This window comes from Pan paniscus, chromosome 16 (assembly GCF_029289425.2).
Source record: "Pan paniscus chromosome 16, NHGRI_mPanPan1-v2.0_pri, whole genome shotgun sequence".
NCBI lineage: Eukaryota > Metazoa > Chordata > Mammalia > Primates > Hominidae > Pan > Pan paniscus.
Window position 1 is genome coordinate 28,118,609 of NC_073265.2, and position 21,311 is coordinate 28,139,919.

Sequence of the window (21,311 nt, forward strand, 5' to 3'; positions counted from 1 at the left end):
AGAACTTAAAGCAAAAAAAAAAAAAAAAAAAAGAAAGAAAGAAATGCAATTGAGTTTTCTATATTGATGTAGTAATATCTTTTGGGTTTTCTGTAAGAATCATCATGTCATCTGTGAGTAATGGGAGATTTTTAGTTTTATTTCTTCCTTCCTAATCCCTAAACAAAATTTTTCTTACTGCACAAACCAGGGCCTCAAATAATCTTTAAATTCATGCCCATAAAGCTCAGAGGAGCCCCAATGCAATCACGCTATATTCCATTTACTCTTCCAGTCTTCTAGAAGACTGTATCATACTTCCTTTCCCCTTAAATCTCCAAGACCTGCTCCTCTATCTGTACCTTCACCCAATAACCTTTTTAAAGAAAATCTAATTCACTTGCAAAAAATGGATGAAATCAGAAGTTCTACAGACTCCCAGTCTCAATCTCCTACCTCTTGCATATGCACCCATGTATTTTGCTTTCCCGAATGTTACCATGAAGGAAACATTCCTAGGATGAGCTCAACTTGATCATGGTGTACAATCCTTTCTATATTCGGATTTGGTTGGCAAATATTTTGTTTAGAATTTTTTAAGTCTCTGCTCATGGGAGAGATTAGTCGGTGATTTTCCTTTTTCAAAATTCCCTTGTCAAATGTTGGCACTGATGTGTATACTAGCTTCATAAAATGAGGAACAACCCTCTTCCCATTTTCTCTTCTCTGGAAAATTCTGTCCAAAATTGAAATTACTTGTTTCTTGAATATTTGGCAGATCTTGCCAGTAAAACCATTTGATATTTTCATGTCAAAAATAAATAAATAAAAGGTAACTGCTGATTTATTTTTTAATGGGTTATTTTTCTTGAATCAGTTTTGTTGAGGTATACTTTTCTACAAATTTGACCATTTCGACCAAGTTTTTAAATGTGTTATCTTACAGTTACTCATAATACTCTTATCTTGAATAACTGCAGCATTTTAGTTATATCCACATATCCACTTCCATATCCTTGACATTGGTTATCAGTGTCTTCTTTCTTTGTTCTTGTTCAATCCCCATGAAGACTGTCCATTTTGTAAGTATTTTTTTTAAAAAACCTCTGTTATATTTTCTATTTTATTACTTTCTACTATTATTTTCTTTTTGTACTTTTCCCTAAGTGGATGCTTACTGCCACATCAAACTTTATCTCTTTCCTCCCCCAATACGTGTATTTAAACCTATAAATTCCTCTTTAGTGCTGCTTTCGCTATATCCAACACATTTTGAAATTTAGTATTTTATATCATTTAGTTCTGTATTTTATAATTTATATTATGATATCTACTATGACCCAATATACATGATGCTTCTTCCCATTTAGGTTTTCACTTTTAATTTTTTTTGCCTTTCTACAATCGTCTCTATAAACTGTACACATCTTTTATTACTTGTAGTTCTAGTTACCTTAGAGTATTTGTCTTATCACAGATGTCATGTTTATGCCATTTTCTAATTGGTCATTGGCAATGAATAGTAAATACTGTTTCTTTTTTAATTTTTTAAATTGATTATTTTATTATGTTTTTTTAGATTATTTGCCATGACCAGATGTGATTCATACCAGGGATCCAAGCATGCTGTTGATTTTTTATATGTTGATTTATATTCAGCAAATTGGATGCATTTACTTATGACTTATACTTGTGTCTTAGACCCTTTGAGCAGCTCTAATAAAATACCATAAACTGGGTGGTTTACAAACAATAAACATTCATTCCTCCAAGCTCTGGAGGCTGGGAAGTTCAAGATCAAGGCCTCTGCAGATTTGGTAACTGACAAAGGCCCACTTCTTCATAGAAGAGGCATTACACTGTGTCAACTCCTAAAAGCCTCACCATCTAACACTATCACCTTTGGGGTTAAGATTTCAGCATATGAATTTTGGGGTCACATTAACATTCAGCTCATAACAACCTGTTTATAGTTGGTTCTTCATTGAATATCATGTCATCCGAGAATGGGACCAATCTTTTATATTTTTTTCCAAGTGTTCTATACACTTTTTATTTTATTTTATTACGGCTTATCTTCTAGACAATGGCAATAAGAGTGATGAAAATGGATCCTCTATCTTTTTTTCCTGAATGTAAGGGAAATTCTTCTAAAGTTTCACTGTGGTGCTTGTCTTCCATTCCATCTTCCTTCAAAAGTGTGTGGGTGTTAATGTGTGTATGTATACATGTATATGTGTTTTTATACTTCGGAGACTACAGAACTCAAAATGACCTTTCCCAGGCTGCCTCACATCCTGGATGTGATTTTTGGTTTGGACAATTAGATGTGCCTGCATGCAGATTTCCCTAAAGCTGTAGAAAAAGCAGAGAACTCAAAACCACATCCTGGTGCCAGCATAGATAAGAGATCTGATCTGAAGCCGGAGACTATGAAGGGTACATTAGCCTTGAGTACATTTATTAAAGCCACCTGTTCTTATCCTTCCCTAACCACATTGTTTCTTCCTAAGCTACCAGAACACAGGTATCACTTACAAGCAATTGTAGTCAAAGTTTCCTCTTAGAAAAGCAAAGAATAAAGGGGAAAAAACCCAGCATGTCTTTTCTTTCTAATAAGTATTTTGTTGTCTAAATAATATATTTGCATTGCCTAAAAAATGAAATACAGATTAACAAAAAAGGAAATACAAACTACTCATAACTCTTCCTCCCAGAGGCAATACCCCCTCAAACTTTCATTCTTTTTCTGTGTATATATACCATAAATACGTATCTTGAGTCATCTTATTTTTATCAGTCCTGTGCAATGCAATTTTCAGGGTTTTATTGGTGAATAGTGTGTCTAATAGCAGATGCCACCCAAGTCCAACATGACTGCTCAGTAAAGTGTCTGTAAGGGAAAAAAGCTGTGTGCATCTAATTCTTTAGGACAGACTCCCAGCACTTCGGGCTGCTTAGGTGCTCTTTCAATCATTAATGTCTCAACTCGTTTACTGTCAAACTAAAACATTTACTAAGAGTGGCAAATAGAGATGGAGATACCTGCAGATAAATTATACATCAAGATTGTTCCATGGCTGAGCTGGGCACGGTAGCTCACACCTGTAATCCCAGCACTTTGGGAGGCCAAGGTGGGCAGATCACTTGAGGGCAGGAGTTCAAGATCAGCCTGGCCAACATGGCAAAACTTTACTAAAAATCCAAAAATTAGCCGGGTCTGATGGCACATGCCTGCAATCCCAGCTACTTGGGAGGCTGAGGTGGGAGGATTGTTTGAGCCTAGGAGGCAGAAGTTGCAGTGAGCTATGATCTCACCACTGCATTCCAGCCTGGGCAATAGAGGGAGTATTGTCTCAAAACAAAACAAGAAAGTCTGTCTCAAAAAAAAAGATTTTTCCAGGGTTGGACTTAGATATGAACCATAGAAAACAGTCCTTGTGTAATAACCAAAAGAAGATACGCATGCAGTGAAATTATCTCATAAAATGAGAGCCTAATGGAATAAGTTAGCACAGAAAAGGAAATATCAACAATAGGATGGGTCATTTCTTCCATGGAAATGAAAAGCATTTTTTTTCCTTATATTAGTTTGCATTTTGCCACCCCAGCTGCACAATGGGAGCCCTTAGAATTTTGTTTTCTTACACCAACAATCTCTCTACGAAAGCCTGATGAACTTTGGCTGCTGCTCTGGCCAAGTCTTCAAGGCAAACCATTTTGTTGACTTCTGATACTTGAGAGATGCCAGCAGATCAGGCTGAGTTGGCTCCCGGCGAGAATTCTGTCCAAGAATCTTGGGTCCCCTGTGACTTAAAAAAAAAGAAAAAAAAAAGTTTTCTGAGAAGAATTTGTTTACATTCTGTTAATCTGTTCATCATTTATGGTGGTGTTAAGGACATGAAGCTTACAGTAAACTGGATCAACAGTAAATTTTACTGGCACTTCTTAGTAATTATTATAAAAACTCTGTGTCTAACCTAGTCTATTTTTGTTCTCACTCATCTCCTACCTCCCATAAGGCATATGTTACAGAGATGCTCAGTAAACAATGAGCTCTGCATAGCAACTACTATCTTCCCAAGCCCAAATGCTCTGTTTCCACCTTTCTCTTTCTCATAAAGGGGGTGATTTTGCTCCCAGAATAATACGTGAAATTCTAGTTGTCTTCAAAGTCAAAGATATGTGGCCATTCCTTCCTGTGTTCAAAACAGAAGGGAAGGCCAAATTATTTTTCCTAAGTGTTAAGGTGAGTCTTAGCTTCTGGTTCACAGTTTGTTTCAGCAAGAGGAGCAGTTAATCAGTGACTTCTATTCGGAGATAAGAAAAGTTTTTCTTGAATATGACTCTTCTCTATGGCTTTGTCTACAACCCCTTTCTCTTATTTCCACTCCTAACCACTCCCTCCCCACTAATAGTTTTAAGTGGGGAGGGAGTGGTTAAGTTTAAAATAGCTCTGTGTTCTATAAGAGAAAGCTTACAGAACACAGAGTTTTTTTTAATTTAAATTTTAAGTTCTGGAGTACATGTGCAGGATGTGAAGGTTTGTTACCTAGGTAAATGTGTGCCGTGGTGGTTTGCTGCACCTGTCAACCCATTAGGTATTAAGCCCAGCATGCATTAGCTACTTTTTCTAATGCTCTCCCTCTTCCCACCCCACTACACCCCCTGAGAGGCCCCAGTGTGTGTTGTTCCCTTCCCTGTGTCCATGTGCAGAACACAGAGACATTTTTAATGTTACTCATAACTAAAGTTCATTTCAAGGAAACTAGAAATCTCTAGAAGAAAGGAGGTTGTTGTATAAAGTGTTTACCAAAAATAACTGGTTAAGAGCCAGATCAAACATGAGAAGGCAGAAAATGATAGCAATATACACCAACCTGCATCCAGAAAGCACACTCATGTCAATGGCCAGAGAAGAGAAATCTGCATCCATAGAATGTATTGGTCATGGTAGGCTCACTGATGTATTGCACAACCCAAGATTTAAAGCAACAGAAGGTTATTTCTCACTCATGAAATTCTTGCGTATTTGATAGAGGCAATCCAGTGGCAATTCGGAAACCCAGGGACCTCTTCTACATCCATAGAATCTTCTCTATTCACTTGACGCCTGGGGAGAGAAGAGGGAGTTGCCTGTGGGAGGGTTTTATCAGTGGGGTCTGTTAGTGGTACACATTGCTTCTGCTAACCTTGCATTGGTTAAATATTTCATCACATGGCCACTTATAACTGCAAGGGAGGCTAGGGAATTTAGTTTACTTGCATGTCTAGGAGGAAAAGGAATTGGGTTTTGATGACACGTGGCAGGCAGCCTTTGCTGAGGATAAAGACACTTTTTGAGATAAACGTAGAAATGAAAGAATTCCAGTAAGCTCACTGTTCAAGCTGCTGTATCATTACTTCCTCTCTCCATTTCGCTTTTAGCCCTTGCATCTGAGTCTACACCTCAACCCAGGCCTCTAGCTAGCAGTGAATTTAATCTATCCCGGGGAGCTACATGCTCTTCATAGAGGGGGATTTTCCTTTACTGAGTCCTGATACATCTTCTGGTGGATGTCACTGAGACACTTCACTGTCATACTTTGCTACTGGGGATAGAGAAGCAGCACAAGACTTGATTCCTGCTCTTAGTGAACTTGCGCTATTTCTTAGGCAAGTTAAGACCAATATGTACGAAGCAAGTAAAGAATAACCTGTCACTGTAGATGACCAAGGTTGGGGGACTTGATGGTCTGGATGGTGTGGGCCATTCATATCATGACACTGACAATGTGTCTCAACACTCTTCTGAAAGAATGTGGTGTTAGTCCTTTAAAGATATTCATATACTTTTCTTTGAAATATGCCCAGCCCCAGTCAAGCTCTTCACTATGTGTCAGTGAAATAATTGAGTGGGTCTTTTTTTTTTTTTTAGACAGAGTCTTGCTCTTTCAGGCTGGAGTACAGTGGTGCAGTCTTGGCTCACTGCAACCTCTGCCTCCCAGGTTCGAGCGATTCTCCTGCCTCAGCCTCCTGAGTAGTTGGGACTACAGGCATGTGCCACCATGCCCAACTAATTTTTGTATTTTTTTGTAGAGACGGGGTTTCACCATGTTGACCAGGCTGGTCTTGAACTCCTGACCTCAAGTGATCTGCCTGCCTCGGCCTCTGAAAGTGCTGAGGTTACAGGCGTGAGCCACCACTTCTGGCTGAGTGGGCCATCTTAACCACTTTTTTCATTCTACTAAATAAAATAAATAGGTTAAACAATCTTGACTGTCTAGATTGTCATTCTTACAGCTAAGGAGACCCATCATTTCCTCCTCATAAAAAATATAAATTAGGCAAAAGTGATATCAGACTGGTGAAAACTAGGAGAGTTGGTTCAGCCCAATCCATTTATTTTATTTATTTTTATGATGATAACTAACTTTTATTGAGTATCCATTATAAATTGAGTGCTATATATTTTTTAGACCAATAAATTTAGTGTGTGTGTTTATGTGGTCTACACACACTTTAATACATATGCTTTTTTTTTGTCAGATAAAAGAGGAGAGAGCCCTATTCTATTCCGATATCCAAATTTCTAAGAACGCCTTGCTCTCACAAGAATTCTAAGATAAGTTTTAGGTGAAGAGGGAATCTAAAAATTGAAAAATATAAATGGAATGAGAAAATCTAAAAGACCACTGTTGCCATCTCCCTTCCACACCCTACTTGAGAAATCCTTCCCTGACTGAGAGTTGGGAAGGTGAGGCAAAGGCTGACTCTCACAAGTAGACAAGGACTGCCTCCACTGCTGTGGTCCCTGCACTGCTGAATATTTCCCAGGACACAGGCTTCCTCAGGTTTGCCATCACAAGCAGGTGACTAAAGAGAATTCTTTGGCTTTGCACAGGCCTGGCTAAAGCTCTGTTGTTGGAAACTCTCTGAGGAGCTCAGGCAGAAAACTTTTTGTATTATGATTTATGAGATCCCAAATGCCACCATTAGCACTAGATGATTAAATTAGGACATTTGTTTGGACTGCCCTGACAGGGTTATATACTACCCCAAGGGCCTCGGGTGAACATTGCATGCCATTGCCATCATCGCTTGGACGTCACCAGCAGGAAATATCAGAAGCCTCCCAAGACAGTCTGTCCTTCTGGGCTTTCCAGAGAGGCCCTGGCAGACAGGAGAGGTCGGCTTTGTCTGGACTGGTACCTGGCCTGGAAGTCTTCACCCCCTAAAACCCAGAGCTCCACCATGCTGGATGGGGGCCAGGCGAGTGCCTTGTGGTAGCACTATTAAGAATAGAGTGTCACCGCCTGTCAGATGCCCTGTGTCAAAGGTGACTGCAACTGCTGCCTCCTCATTGATCAGATTAACCAGGCACTCACTGGTGTTGAGTTGCAAATGTCTGGATTTTGCTTCCCCTGGCAGCAGCTCCAGGGATAGGAGAGAAAACAGCTTATAAATTCTTTAATGATTTTTGGAGCCAAAGGCAGCTTACAGACTGGATTTTCAAGTAATGTTATTTAAAAGGTTCCAAGGGACATGAAGGTAAATAGCTTGAAAAATAGGGGGAAAGTTATTTCTTTCCTCCTCTGAGAACATTACATAGATTGAATTAACCCCTAGTTAATTCCTCTTGTGATTATGAGACACAGAAGAGAGCATTGTGCTGGGGTGTCTGGATCCCATTTGGGCAGCCCCCGCCCTTTAGTCTCACTGAATGTTTCTCTTTTGAAGAAACATTTGGAAATCAGAATTTTAAAAGTTCTTTTTTTCCCCAGATCAATATATGTCCTTGCAGATATATAAATATCAGCTATTAAATATCTTTGGGGGATGTGTAAGGAAGTTTTATGACAAATGCACAATGAGTAATCTACCCTGAAGATGTTCAAAAGAAGCTGGGTATTAACACAAAAGGGTTGTTTCAGGAAAGGTGCAGGCACTAGGTGGAAGGGAGGATGAGAGGATTTACAGACCTTGCTGGTCCTAAAATTCTATTATTTTCTTTAGCCTATGTCAGTTTGAATATTTGAAAACTAATGCATTACCTTTTTAATGGATGTGGAAATAGACGCTAGGTAAAGCATTAATTTTGTTTCCGTATTCCCCAGCAGAAGCCTGTTATTAAGATTGGGGCACTTTTCTATTGCTATAGTGCACCTAATCTATATCTCATGGGATAGTTCTTATTTCAAACCTGCAGACTCTCTGTACCGTAGGTCCACCTCTGTTTGACGCATGACCTGTTCTGATTTGAGATTTAGAGAATATTGACAATTTATTGATAGGGCAGGGAGATGTCAGTGATGAAAAGAGCAAGCCTTTATATGTAGAGGCCATGTAGGAAAGCCTAGATTTTCTAACATCTTGAATAATTTTGAGTTTCTTTGGCCTTCAAATATTTCAGTCCAAAGAACCCCTGTTCCTTCAGTGCCTTCTTTATATTTAAAAAAACAAAACAAAACCATCACACCAGAATGTATATGTACTGATCACTAGTTACCGTCACTTGCAAGTAATGCTCCCAAGCTTCGTATACACAAGGTGTAATCTCAGGTTGATTTCCATGGGTGCTGTGGGACCAGTCATAGTGCTTGGTTCTCATAGCTGCAGGGATGGAACTGGAATGAGCAGTGGGTCAAGGCCCTCTGCCTTGACTTCCTATTGTGGTCCTGCTGTCATGGGTGTTTTTTATGCTGCTGACCTCACCCTATTCCTAAGGAAATCATTGATTTCCCCACTTCCTTCTCTTTCTTTTTTTTTTTTTTCTTTTTGCTATCTAAAAGCTGAGTTTCTAAATCTAACCTTTGAAATGGCGCTCAATGGTGAAACCCTTAAAAAACAAAGACTTGTCTTTCCCCTTGTCTCCTCAGTAAACATCTCTCCTTTGCAAGCAATTTGATGTAGAAAGTAAAATGCTGAGTTCATGGATGAGAAGGCTGAGCCAGCTATCATAAAGGAAAATCCATTTTTGAAACAAATATTTAGTTCACATTTATTAGAGTGTAATTTCAATGAAGTTGGGGATCTTTGTGTATTTTGCTCACTGACGTATCCTAAGTGTCTTAAACAGTCAGTGCCCAACCAGTATATGTTGTGTGACACTGTTGTATACCAGGCTGTGTCTTTAGAAAACATGCTGTCTTATATAGGAGGCACCAGGGGTGTGTGTATATGTGTGTGTGCGTATGCGGTGGGGGTACCTTGTTAAAAGGATTTTATAGAGATAAGTTTACAATGCACTTGTAACATAGAGGGGGCATGATTGTCTGCCTTGTGAGGGTTGTGGCAGCTTCAGAGAGTAGGTGATATTGGCACTGTGTTAAAGGACAGGTACCTTTGCAGGGAGCTGGGACATCACAGGCAGAGGGGACAACATGAATAGAAACAGGGAGGCATGTGACTGTACATGGTGTTTGGATATGGGCTAACTACAATTTGGGCTTCCCTAGTTTTCCTTTATACAATTTGTCCACAACTTCCTGCCTTTGTCATTCACTCATTTATTCATTCATTCTTTCATCCATACTAAAGTTAACAGGCATTCCTTTTTTTTTTTCAGTCAGGGTCTCACCCTGTTGCCCAGGCTGGAGTGCAGTGGAGCAATCTCGGCTCACTGCAACCTCTACCTCCTGGGTTCAAGCAATTCTCCTGCCTCAGCCTTCCAACTAGCTGGGATTACAGCCACCCACCACCACACCTGGCTAATTTTTGTATTTTTAGTAGAGGTGGGGTTTCACCATGTTGGCAAGGCTGGTCTTGAACTCCTTGACCTCAAGTGATCCACGCACCTCGGCCTCACAGAGTGCTGGGATTACAGGCATAAGCCACAATGCCCAATTTCAACAGGCATTTCTTGAGTATCAACCAGGTGTTAGAAATAATTCTAATTCCAAAAACTATTTTAAAATTCATATGGATTCAAAAAAGATCCCCAATAGCCAAGACAATCCTAAGCAAAAAGAACAAAGCTGGAGGCATCATTCTACCTAACTTCAAACTATACTATAAGGCTACAGTAATCCAAACAACATGGTATTAGTACAAAAACAGACACATATACCAATGGAACAGAATAGAGGACTCAGAAATAAGACCACACATCTACAACCATCTGTGATCTTTGAGAAACCTGATGAAAACAAGTAATGGGGAAAGGATTCCCTATTTAATAAATGGTGCTGGTAGAACTGGCTAGCCATATGCAGAAAATTGAAAATTGATCCCTTCCTTACACCATATACAAAAATTATACAAAAATTAACTCGAGATGGATTAAAGACTTAAATGTTAAACCCCAAACTCTAACCACCACCCCTCAGAAGAAAATCTAGGTAATACTATTCAAGACATAGCCAGGGGCAAAGATTTCATGACAAAAATGTCAAAAGCAATTGCAAAAAAGCAAAAATTGACAAATGGGATCTAATTAAACTAAAGAGCTTCTGGACAGCAAAAGAAACTATCAGCGCAAACGAACAACCTACAGAATGGAGAAAATTTTTGCAATCTATTCATCTGACAAAGATCTAATATCCAGAATCTACAAGGAACTTAAATTTACAAGATAAAAAAGCAAACAACCCCATTAAAATGTGGGCAAAGGACATGAACAGACACTTCTCAATAGAAGACATTTAGGTGGCCAACAAACATAAAAAAAAGCTCAACATCACTGATCATTAAAGAAATGCAAATCAAAACCACAATAAGATAACATCTCATGCCAGTCAGAATGGTGATTATTAAAAAGTCGAGAAACAACAGATGCTGGCGAGGCTGCGAAGAAATAGGAACGCTTTTACGCTGTTGGTGGGAATGTGAATTAGTTCAACCATTGTGGAAGACAGTGTGGTGATTCCTCAAAGACCTAGAACCAGAAATACCAGTTGACCCAGCAATCCCAATACTGGGTAGGTGCCCAGAGGAATAGAAATCATTCTATTATAAAGATACATGCGTGACATGCATATGTTCATTGCAGCTCTATTCACAATAGCAAACATGAAATCAACCCAAATTCCCATCAATGACAGACTGTAAAAAGAAAATGTGGTACATTCTCACTGTGAAATACTATGCAGCCATAAAAAGGAAAAAGATCATGTCCTTTGCAGGGACATGGATGGAGCTGGACATGTTAGTTTGCTGAGGATAATGGCTTCCAGAACATTAACACAGGACAGAAAACCAATCACCATGTGTTCTCGCTTATAAGTGGAAGCTGAACACTGTGAACACATAGACACAGGGAGAGGAACAACATACACTAGGCCTGTTGGGGGTGGGGGGCAGGGGGAGGGAGAGCATCAGCAAAAATAACTAATGCATGCTGGGCTTAATACCTACGTGATGGGTTGATAGGTACAGCAAATCACCACAGCACATGTTTACCCATGTAACAAACCTGCACATCCTGCACATGTTACTTGGAATTTAAAATAATAAGAAGAAATAATGTAATTCCTGAGAACATAGCAATGAGTGAGTGAAACAAAGTCCCAGCTTCCATGGGGCTTACATCCTAGTGAGAAGAGACAAACAACAAGTGAGGGATTATAAAAGGAATAAAAAATAAGACAGGATAAGGGGATATAGTCTAATTGGGGAGTGATTTTAATCAGCGTAGTCAGGAAAGGCTATATGTGATGAAGACATTTCCATAGAAACATGAATACAATGAGAAAGTGAACTTTGTAGTTTTCTTTTAAATCATTGTAGATGCATTCCTGTCAGCCTTGGAGAAGTACGAAATGAAAGAGGGATCTCCTAGTTGACTGATGTGGTCATTTCTAGAAAAGAGACACCCTGGGACTATAGACCCAAACTGCAAACTGAACGGACTCACTGAACTCCGTTAATATGACTGCTCTATCTAGGGGCCAATGGCTCAGTGCTGGGAACTGGACTGGGCTGAAGAGGAGATACACAAACAACTCTGGACAGGTGGAAGGAATCTGCTTCTTTGGTTCTCAAAGGAAAATAAACCCTCATTTTGTAGGAGAGGCTGCTGCTGAAGTTGCTGGAGAATATCAACTGCTGAAAGACATCCAAAGTAGATTTTAAATGTTCTTTGGGGACAGAGTTACAAGAGCTTTCTATGAACATACTTTGGGTGGAGTGATCAGGCATGTCAGTTTGCCTCAGCCTGATCTGTAATAAGAATAAAAAAGACTTTGATGGTTGTATTGCAGGTATTTATAGATTTTTAAAAATGTTTCTTCTTGTTGCTGGTGAAGTATGCTGTAAAGGGAGCCCCATTAAACAGAGTCAGTGCTTTAGCTGGTGTAGAAGCCTGTTGCATATTAAATGTTTTATAGCTGAACTTTATTACACTCAAACTTCACAGAGACATTTATGAACCTTATTGCATTCTGATGTGAAATGAGCCCAGAAAGGTATTTCTGACTTTATGGGAATGGAACTTTTCATTGTATGGAACATTCAAAAAGCTGCTGAATGCCAGAGTTCAAAGTGATTTTGCAAATGTCAATTCCTTTAATAATCTTTGAGACCTTAAGAAATTGCTGATGACTTCTACGTCTTGCATCTAACTTCTTTTTCTTTTGCTTCAGTTTTGGAAAACATGTACAATTGCCTCAGTAAGAGGAATGTGTGGAGTTTGTGGTTTATGCTGTATTCATGCCATGGTAAGAAGAGAGACCCTGTTTATTGCTAGAGGAGACATATAAGGAAAATAAAAGGGGGAAAATATCATTTAATAGATAAACAGCCATGCCCAACTTGACATTTTTCTAACCCCTTCAAGGACACACATTCCTGAAGGTCTGTGAGTCAGTACTTAGAATACATTTGGAAGATTAACCATTAACTTGCCTTAAGGAATTTTCTGCTATGCTGACCCATGGAAATTTAGGCCTTTCCAATTCTCATTCATTCATAATTAATTTATTCCACACTTACTGAATTCTTTGTATCAGACACTGTTCTAGGTTCAGATGATAATCAGAGGAAAGCCACAATGCTCAAAGAGTTTATGGTCCAGTCCTGATGATTAAGCAAAGAAATAGGCAAAACAGTTTTCTGATTACAGATGAGAAAGATCCAACTTAGTCACAGTGTGGGAGTTGGGAGAATTCAGGCAGAACATCAGGAAATTCTGGGAGGAAGCAGCCCCTGAATTGGGTCTTCAGGGATGAGTAAGAGTTAGGCAGAAGACGTTAACATTGTTACATGTGCACAGTGCTAAGATAGGCAGTGGGAAAGATATATACACGTTCTGAGATCAGGGAGGAGCATGCTTATTAAATAATCATTTAGAAAAAGTGGGACTCAAAATGAGGACCTGCTTCCCATTGGGATCAGTTGTGCAAAGCTCAGGTCTTAAGTATATAATAGTCCCATTATCTCACTCTGTTTATTTCTATTGTAATAGTCTTAATATTTACTTTGTACCAATGGTTTACACATTGTTTTCATGTGTATTAAACTATTTAATCTTCATAACAACCTGGTGAGATTGGTATTATAATTACTTTGTAGATGAAGAAATGAATATAAAGAGACATCAAGTGACTGTCCAAGGTCACATAGCCTAAATGTAGCTTTATTGAGCTTCTAAATAGTTATTGATTGACTTGATATATATTCATTCAACACTGTAAGTATGTATCTGTGTATTTACTCAATGCACATTTATGGGGCACATACTGTATGCCAGGCAGGCACTGTTCCAGGTTCTGGAGATACCACAGTGAACAAAGATAATTTCAGATTATGATCAATGCTGTAAAAATAGACACAGTCTTAGCATGACTGGAGGCAGGAATCACATTTTAGATAATTGCTTTTATTTTCTTGGCTCTCCAATGTTTATCTAGGGTTTCTTTCTGGGTTTTTATCTAATGTATGGTATTCAGTGGAAATCTGCCAAGTGCTCCCATGAATAAATCACCATCTGAGATTCTTCTGCTATTTCCATCAATGTATAAGAAACAATAAGAGCTCCCATTTGTTGAGAGACCTGCATGTGCCAGCCTCTTCGATGGATATTTTTTTTATTTGTCTCATTTATGGGGTGCTGGTAGAGTCTATCAAAGCCCCAGGATTGTTTCTCAGCTGATCTTTTATTACTTGGAGTGTGCATTGACCACCTTCTTCCTCCCAGAGGCAGGGGACAAATCCCAGGATAACTCTCTGTTCCAGCTTCTTAGATGTCCTGCTAATAGCTATCCCTGCTGACAGCAACCAGCAAAGGCGGCTGCCCTACAAAAACATCCTTTCAAAGTATTTTTCTCTGTAGAGCTTTTTTTTTTTTTTTTCCAAACCTTAAATGTTGGCGAGAATGCCTCACTATTTATTATTAAAAACATGTCTGGGGATGATGATAGTGTGTTCGTATGTTCAACAACCAAAGCTAACCACAAGTAGGTAGTCATACAGGTTACTCTCCAAGCATGTCATAAGGCCTCACTGATCCCAAAATATTATCAGCACCATCAGCCTGTAATCACACTGCCTTCCTCTCTGCCATGCCTGACTCTTTAATATTAGAGTAAAAGTCCAAACATAGAGCTTTGGACAGGGCCCTAGAGGAGTATCATGGCCCCAAGAGGGAAGGAGGCCTCCCTGCTCCATCACAGCAATCTGGACGTCTTCATCAGTTAGTGGATTATTACTTGGAAATCTAAAAGAACTGGGCTTAGATGGATTAAAGATGGGCAAATAAACCATTCCAGGATGAATTCAACAGTTGCAGTCCTGGAGGAGGTGCCAGTGTAAGAGCACTGGGCCAGGAGGGGAACCTGGATGGTAACAATTCCCTCCTGCTCATCCTCTTTGTTCCTTTTTATGTAGGGTTAGCCTTTGAGACTCCGACAGCATCATGGCTTTGAAGAACATGACACTGCCCCCTGCACATAGAGCCTCTTCCATTTACTCCCTCTTGGGCTTTGGGCAAGCCACTTAAGCTTTTTGAGCCTGTTTCTCCATCTTTAAAATGGAATTAAAATATTTACTTTTTATTTGAGATTGAAAGCCTCTCAATCTTTTTTGAGACTGAAATAATAGATGATGTCTTAGCCTCTTTAAAGAGATGTGTGTAAGTCTGCTTCACCACAGGCAATTGCTGCACGGAAGCTCAGCAATGTGTGGTATTATGGAAATGCTTCAGAAGCAATCCTTCTGGTTCTCAAGGATTCACAAATAAGACTCAACAGAGTACCTCTGCTTTGTTTGCAACAACAGCCTGACTTGAAGTGATCCACTGACTTGAAGTATTTATACTTCTCCAAACAAGGGATGTGATTTGGTTTTTGCCTATTTGATATGAAACATGCTGGGATGGCAGCATTTGAGCCAGTTTTGAGTTGGGGGCCTTTCTAATACATTTATGGCATATATAGGCCTAGATAGGATTACTTTGGTTTATGCCATGATTCCTGTTTCAATCAGCAATAGCAGGAATGATTCCACCCAAAGTCTAAGTTTGAGCCACTTTTTCTTGGGACTGTTACCATGATAGGTATTGAGAGGCTAAAAGATGTGTTAGTGGATACAGTAGGGGCATCACAGAGCATAGCTACATATATATGTAGACAAGCTCTACAAAACTGAAGCTTAATTAATGGCCTAAAGTCTAAACTGTGGGGTGTTAAGGAATATCAGCCACTCTAGAGCAATGTGGTAGGCAGCCAGAATCTCAAAAGGCCCCAGTGTGGCCACATCAGTTCGGGATACTCACATATGCCTAGAGAAGAGAGCACTGCTTTGAAGCATCAAGTCACAGTTCCATGCGGACAACACCATGGGCAAGGTCTTTTTGACTCTGAAGGATCGTTGTCATTTATATACAATGCATGCATATGATTACACATACTAATGAGAAGACAGGGACAGCAGCTGAGTGTCCCAAGTGTTTATCATGGTTAAATTGTTTATTTGATGTCACTTAAAATAACTGGCTTCTAGACATAAATAGCTCAGATGAAGATATAAGACCTGATAGCTGTTTTGGCTCTTTCCCCAAGTGATAAAGTTCATAGTGAAATGGCTCCAGTTGACTTTTTAGAGAAATACATAGCTGCATTTGTGAAAAACAGGAAGTTAACTGCAGAGCCTCTCAATTTATTTCTCTTACATCTTTAGAAAAAGGAACCTCACAAGTTGTAAAACTGTGGGAAAAAAAATATCCTTTTTTGAGTGATGTGGGATGGGATAAGATCTGGATCCTATGTCCCAGTAGTAAGGAAGCCAAGTTTTAGGACAACTTTAATTTTGTTGTGAGTGTTGTGTTTGGGTTCTTTTTCTCATGGCTATGGCTGTGTCTTTTGAAGAGAAAACCCATGAGGACTGGCCAGTGATCCAAAGAATCACATGTGTTGCCAGCTTCTTTTGTAGCAGCCTCCCAGCCTTTGCTATTTTCCAAGTGGCTAATCCCACTGATTTTAATGACCTCTCCCTTCCCCCAAATCAGTTTAACTTGAAAGAGCTCTTCAATAATGCTTGACAAATCAGAGATTTGGTGAAAAATCTGCGATTGTCAGAAATTGACTTTATCATGGAAAATTCTTATTGACAATCTTCTGGGGGTACATGATCCAAGAGGCAGTGCAGTTTTCTATCACCTCTGATATGAAGCAGCAAGAAGAGATTTGCTATTTCTGGCTCCTAGGTTCATAAGCTATTCCAAGGATTTTCTGCTTATCCTTCTCTTGAAATGATATGAGTACTGTCCTTGGCTCATGAATCCATCCCATTGCTATGTGGTATAGCTTTCTTGGTGACTTAGAAAAATAAGTCATAAGAACACTTCTAGAATAAATCATCTCGGTTTTGTCTTTCCCTGAAGACAGTCAACACTGGTCTATTCTAACAGGCTAGTAGTATGTTGGTAAAAAAAACTTGTACCTGTATTAGTCCATTCTCATGCTGCTAAGAAGAAATACCTGAGGCTGGGTAATTTATAAAGAAAAGAGGTGTAATTGACTCAGTTCTGCATGGCTGGGGAGGCCTCAGGAAACTTAAAATCATGGCAGAAGGCACCTCTTTGTGGCGCAGCAGGAGAGAGAATGAGTGCCAAGAGAAGGAAGACCCTTATAAAACCATCAGATCTTGTGAGAACTCACTGTCTCAAGAACATCATGGGGGAAACTGGCCCCAGGATTCAATTATCTCCACATGGTCCCACCCTTGACATGTGGGGATTATTACAATTCAAGGTGAGATTTGGGTGGGGACGCACAGCCAAACTGTGTCCGTATCTGAAATTAGATAGCCCTGCATTTGAATTCAAGATCCCCACATATTAACTGTGTGAATGTGGGCAAGTTTCTTCAACATCCTAAGCCTCATTTTTTGACATTTGAAAAATAGTACCTCCTTCATAGGGTTGTTGTAGCATTTACAAGCATTTAATTAATGGGAATTAATTATCACATAAGAATATATTTAAAACAGAGCACTCCAAGCAATCATGCTTTGAAAATTAAGAAGATGAGTTATTATATTTAAGGTGTAATCCTGGGTCCTCTGAATCAAAAGATTGAAACATGATCTTGGATTGGGAGTAAAAATAAAGAAGTGATTGAATTTTTTTCTTTTGGACAAAAATGAATATTTTGCAGTTGAAAAAATATTTCATTAACTAGATTGAAACTTCTCACAGTCAATGTGAGCCAGCTCAGCTGAATATCTGTTATTTGGGGCTGGACAGTGAGGGATGCCATACAAAGCTCTTCTGTGTCCAGGCTGAGTAACAGCCATATGATACTCCCAGACATACCTTTTCAAGCCACGTGACACATTGCCATGCCAAGCACAGAGAGTCTGTATATTTCTCTTTCCTGTTATTACACATTCCATGCTGATTTCAATGTAGAATGAGCATTTGAATAACCTGTGTGTTGAAAATTGAACCCAGTGAGACAAACTCTTAAGGACTCGCTTTTAATAACAGAATGAGATGAGAGAGAAGGCAGGCCTATGCATTTCCCTTTGCTCTAACTAGCAGTCCCAGAAACAAATACTGAGTGCCCATTGTCAATGACAATGTGCCCTGCAAAGAAGGCACAGCTATCCCAAGAACAAGTAACTGTGTCTATAGGTAATAAGCAAATGGACTCTTGAATATATATTCGGAGTGCAAATTTGGAACACACATGAAGAGCTAGCGAAGACAATTTGGTTGTGTTGAGGTTAGTAGTGTGAAAGAATCTACTGCTTTACAGCTTTTGATTCTGTAATGCAGGCTTTGCAAGTGAAGTAGAATGTTATTTGGACTTTTTTTTTTTTTTTTTTTTTTTTTAGATGGAGTCTTGCCCTGTTGCCTAGGCTGGAGTGCAGTGGAGCAATCTCGGCTCACTGCAACCTCCACCTCCCAGGTTCAAACGATTCTCCTGCCTCAGCCTCCCAAGTAGTTGGGATTACAGGCGCCTGCCAGCAAGCCCAGCTAATTTTTTTTTCTTTTGTATTTTTAGTAGAGATGGGGGTTTCACCATGTTGGCCAGGCTGGTCTCGAACTCCTGACCTCATGATCTGCCCACCTCGGCCTCCCAAAGTGTTGGGATTACAGGCATGAGCCACTGCACCTGGCCTATTTGGACCTTTAAGAGTGGGATCATCATGATTTGGTGGTGCAGCAAGGAGACAAATTATATCCTTTGGAGGTGCTGGCAGAATGAAATACCTTACAAGGCAGCACCTTGAAGCTGGCAGAGAAGTGAAAAGAATCCATGCAGGTGATGACACAGGCAGTCCTGGGAGTGAAAGGTGGAGGTGGCATGGAGGGGTAGAAGCGGGTGGAGGATGGAGAGGCAGGGCTTCATCATATGAATAAAGAGCCACAGAGGTGACAGCAGGAAATAACGATGTGCACATGAAGTGTGCAACATGTGGAATCTGAGGGAGAAAGGACAGAGCATGAGAGGGGTTTCAATGAAGGTGAGGAAGGATCTCTACAGTACTTCCCTGGTATCAAATTTCTTATTTCATTGAATATATTGAAGGTGTCCAACATCATGTTGTGATATACACAGTGAAATGTTTACTACAGTCAAGCAAATTATCCTATCAATCATCTTCCATTGTTACTTTTTGAGGTGGGATCACCTAAAAGCTACTTTCTTAGCTGATTTCCGATATACTACACAATACAGTCAGCCTTCTGTATTTGCAGGTTTCACATCTCTGGATTTAAGCAACTGCAGCTTGAAAATACTTGAAAAAATAAAATAAAAATAGCACAATAAATATAATACAAATACACCAATACAGGGTGACAACTATTTACATAGCATTTATATTGTATTAGGTATTATAAGTAATGTAGAAATGATTTAATATGTGCAGAAAGATATGCCTAGGTTATATGCAAATACTATACCATTTTAAACTAAAGACTTCAGTATCCATTGATTTTGGTTTTGGAGGAGGGGCAAAGGTGGGGGGTTTGCCTGGAACAATTGGCTGCAGATGCTGAGGGATGACTGTATATAAGTTGGCTTGGAAATTCCCGACTTTGTAGGTTGTACACATGCTGATATTGTCTTTTCCTTGCCTTTTTTATTCTAACAACATTCTCACCCCCTCCTCAGTTGTATAATTCATCTGGTTTATTATGAACTACAGTCCTCATGCTGTACATGAGCTCTCTAGACTTAATCTCCCTCCCTGTTCTAGTTCTGTTTCTATACTTTTTTTTTCTCCAAGAGATGGGGTCTTGCTTTGTTGCCCAGGCTGAAGTGCAATGGCACGATCATCATAGCTCCCTGTAGCCTTGAATGCCTAAGCTCCCAAGCAGTGGGGACTACAGGTGTATGCGCCACCCCGCCCCACTGATTTTTTTTTTCCATTTGTTTAAAGATACAGGGTTTTCTATGTTGCCCAGGCTGGTCTCCAATGCCTGACCTCAAGTGATCCTCCTGCCTCATTCTCTTGAGTAGCTGGAATTACACGTGCGAGCCACTGCTGTTGGCTTTTTCTATTTATTTGATGTCTGTTTTAGATTTCACAGTGAAATCATACACGATTTTTGTTTCTGTGACTGGCTTGTTTCACTTAGCATAATGACTTCCAGATTCATCCGTGTCACAAATGGCAGATTTCCTTCTTTTGAAAGGCTGAATAGTATTCCATTATATATATGTACCACAATTTCTTTATCCATTCATCCCTCAATGGACACTTAGGTTGTTTCTATATCTTGGCTACTGTGAATAATGCTACAGTGAATGTGGGAGTATAGATATCTCTACAGGGTACTGATTTCATTTCCTCTGGGTATGTAGCTTTTCAATTTTTAATGTTATATAAGATGGAATCTCTTAGGATATTGTCAAGAAACAGCACCGTAAAAATGAATAACATAAGAGTTTAATTAAGAAATTATGGTCAAAGTTGTGGGCAGAGTGCAGGGAAGCCATAGGGAGCCTTCAGGGTGGGGAGCATTTTCACTGCCACCTCCAAGGGGCAAACAGAGGGAGGAGTTACTGGAGCCCTGGTGGAGAGTACCAGGTGGAGGGGGCTGCTGGACAGGAGCTGCAGCAGGGCCTACAGTCCATATCCAGGACGTGGGCTGGGGGACAAGTGTGTAGGTTGATCTCTCCACTTTTCATAGACACAGGAACTCTCTGCATGTGGTACTATGTTGATTTCTACTACAAGGATTTCTTCCTTGATTTCAGTCTCCTCTTGGAGTTGAAGGGACAGAGAAAGAAGAAGAAAGACTTTTGTGGGATATTTTTTTCAACTTCTCTCTGCAGCCATCAAAGGAGAAACTGAACTACCACAGGAGCATTGCGATGTGTTTGGTGGTCAGGAGGGTGGTGAGACACGGAGATTCATTGAGCATTAGCAGATGGCCCTGAAGCTTCTTACCACGGGACCATCTGCAGGTCTGCTTGATTTATAATCTCTTCCTTTGCTTGCTTTAAGAGTGTTGATTGAAACTATACATCCTGAAATACACCTACCTGTTTTTGCTTTAAATATCCACTGTGAGAAACACCAATAACATAAGCACGACTCAAAAGAAGGAGAAACTCAGACTGCCTCTTGCCTAGCCACAGGAGCTTGCCTTGGCTTTTTACTGAATCCTCCTATTCTTGGTGAATTCCAAAAGGAAAAGGGATAAGGAGGCAGCTCTCGCTATATCTCAGAAACCAAAAATAAAATTGAGACAAACCTTTCCATTTCTTTTTTGAGACGGAGTCTCGCTCTGTCGCCCAGACTGGAGGGCAGTGGCGCGATCTCGGCTCACTGCAAGCTCCGCCTCCCGGGTTCACGCCATTCTCCTGCCTCAGCCTCCCAAGTAGCTGGGACTACAGGCGCCCGCTACTACGCCCGGCTAATTTTTTGTATATTTAGTAGAGACGGGGTTTCACCATGTT

The 21,311-nt window shown here is 39.9% G+C and overlaps 1 long non-coding RNA gene across 2 annotated transcripts in view; it reads right to left on the bottom strand.

The window, feature by feature from the left end:
* Positions 1-1,093: 1,093 nt before the first annotated feature.
* LOC134729065 (uncharacterized) overlaps positions 1,094-21,311 on the bottom strand; it is a 237,414-nt gene continuing 217,196 nt past the window's right edge. For both annotated transcript variants that reach the window (XR_010109903.1, XR_010109904.1), the window contains 2 exons: positions 4,860-5,092; positions 1,094-3,791 (listed from right to left, as the gene is read on the bottom strand). This is a non-coding gene — a long non-coding RNA (uncharacterized LOC134729065). The remainder of the gene's footprint in view (positions 3,792-4,859; positions 5,093-21,311) is intronic.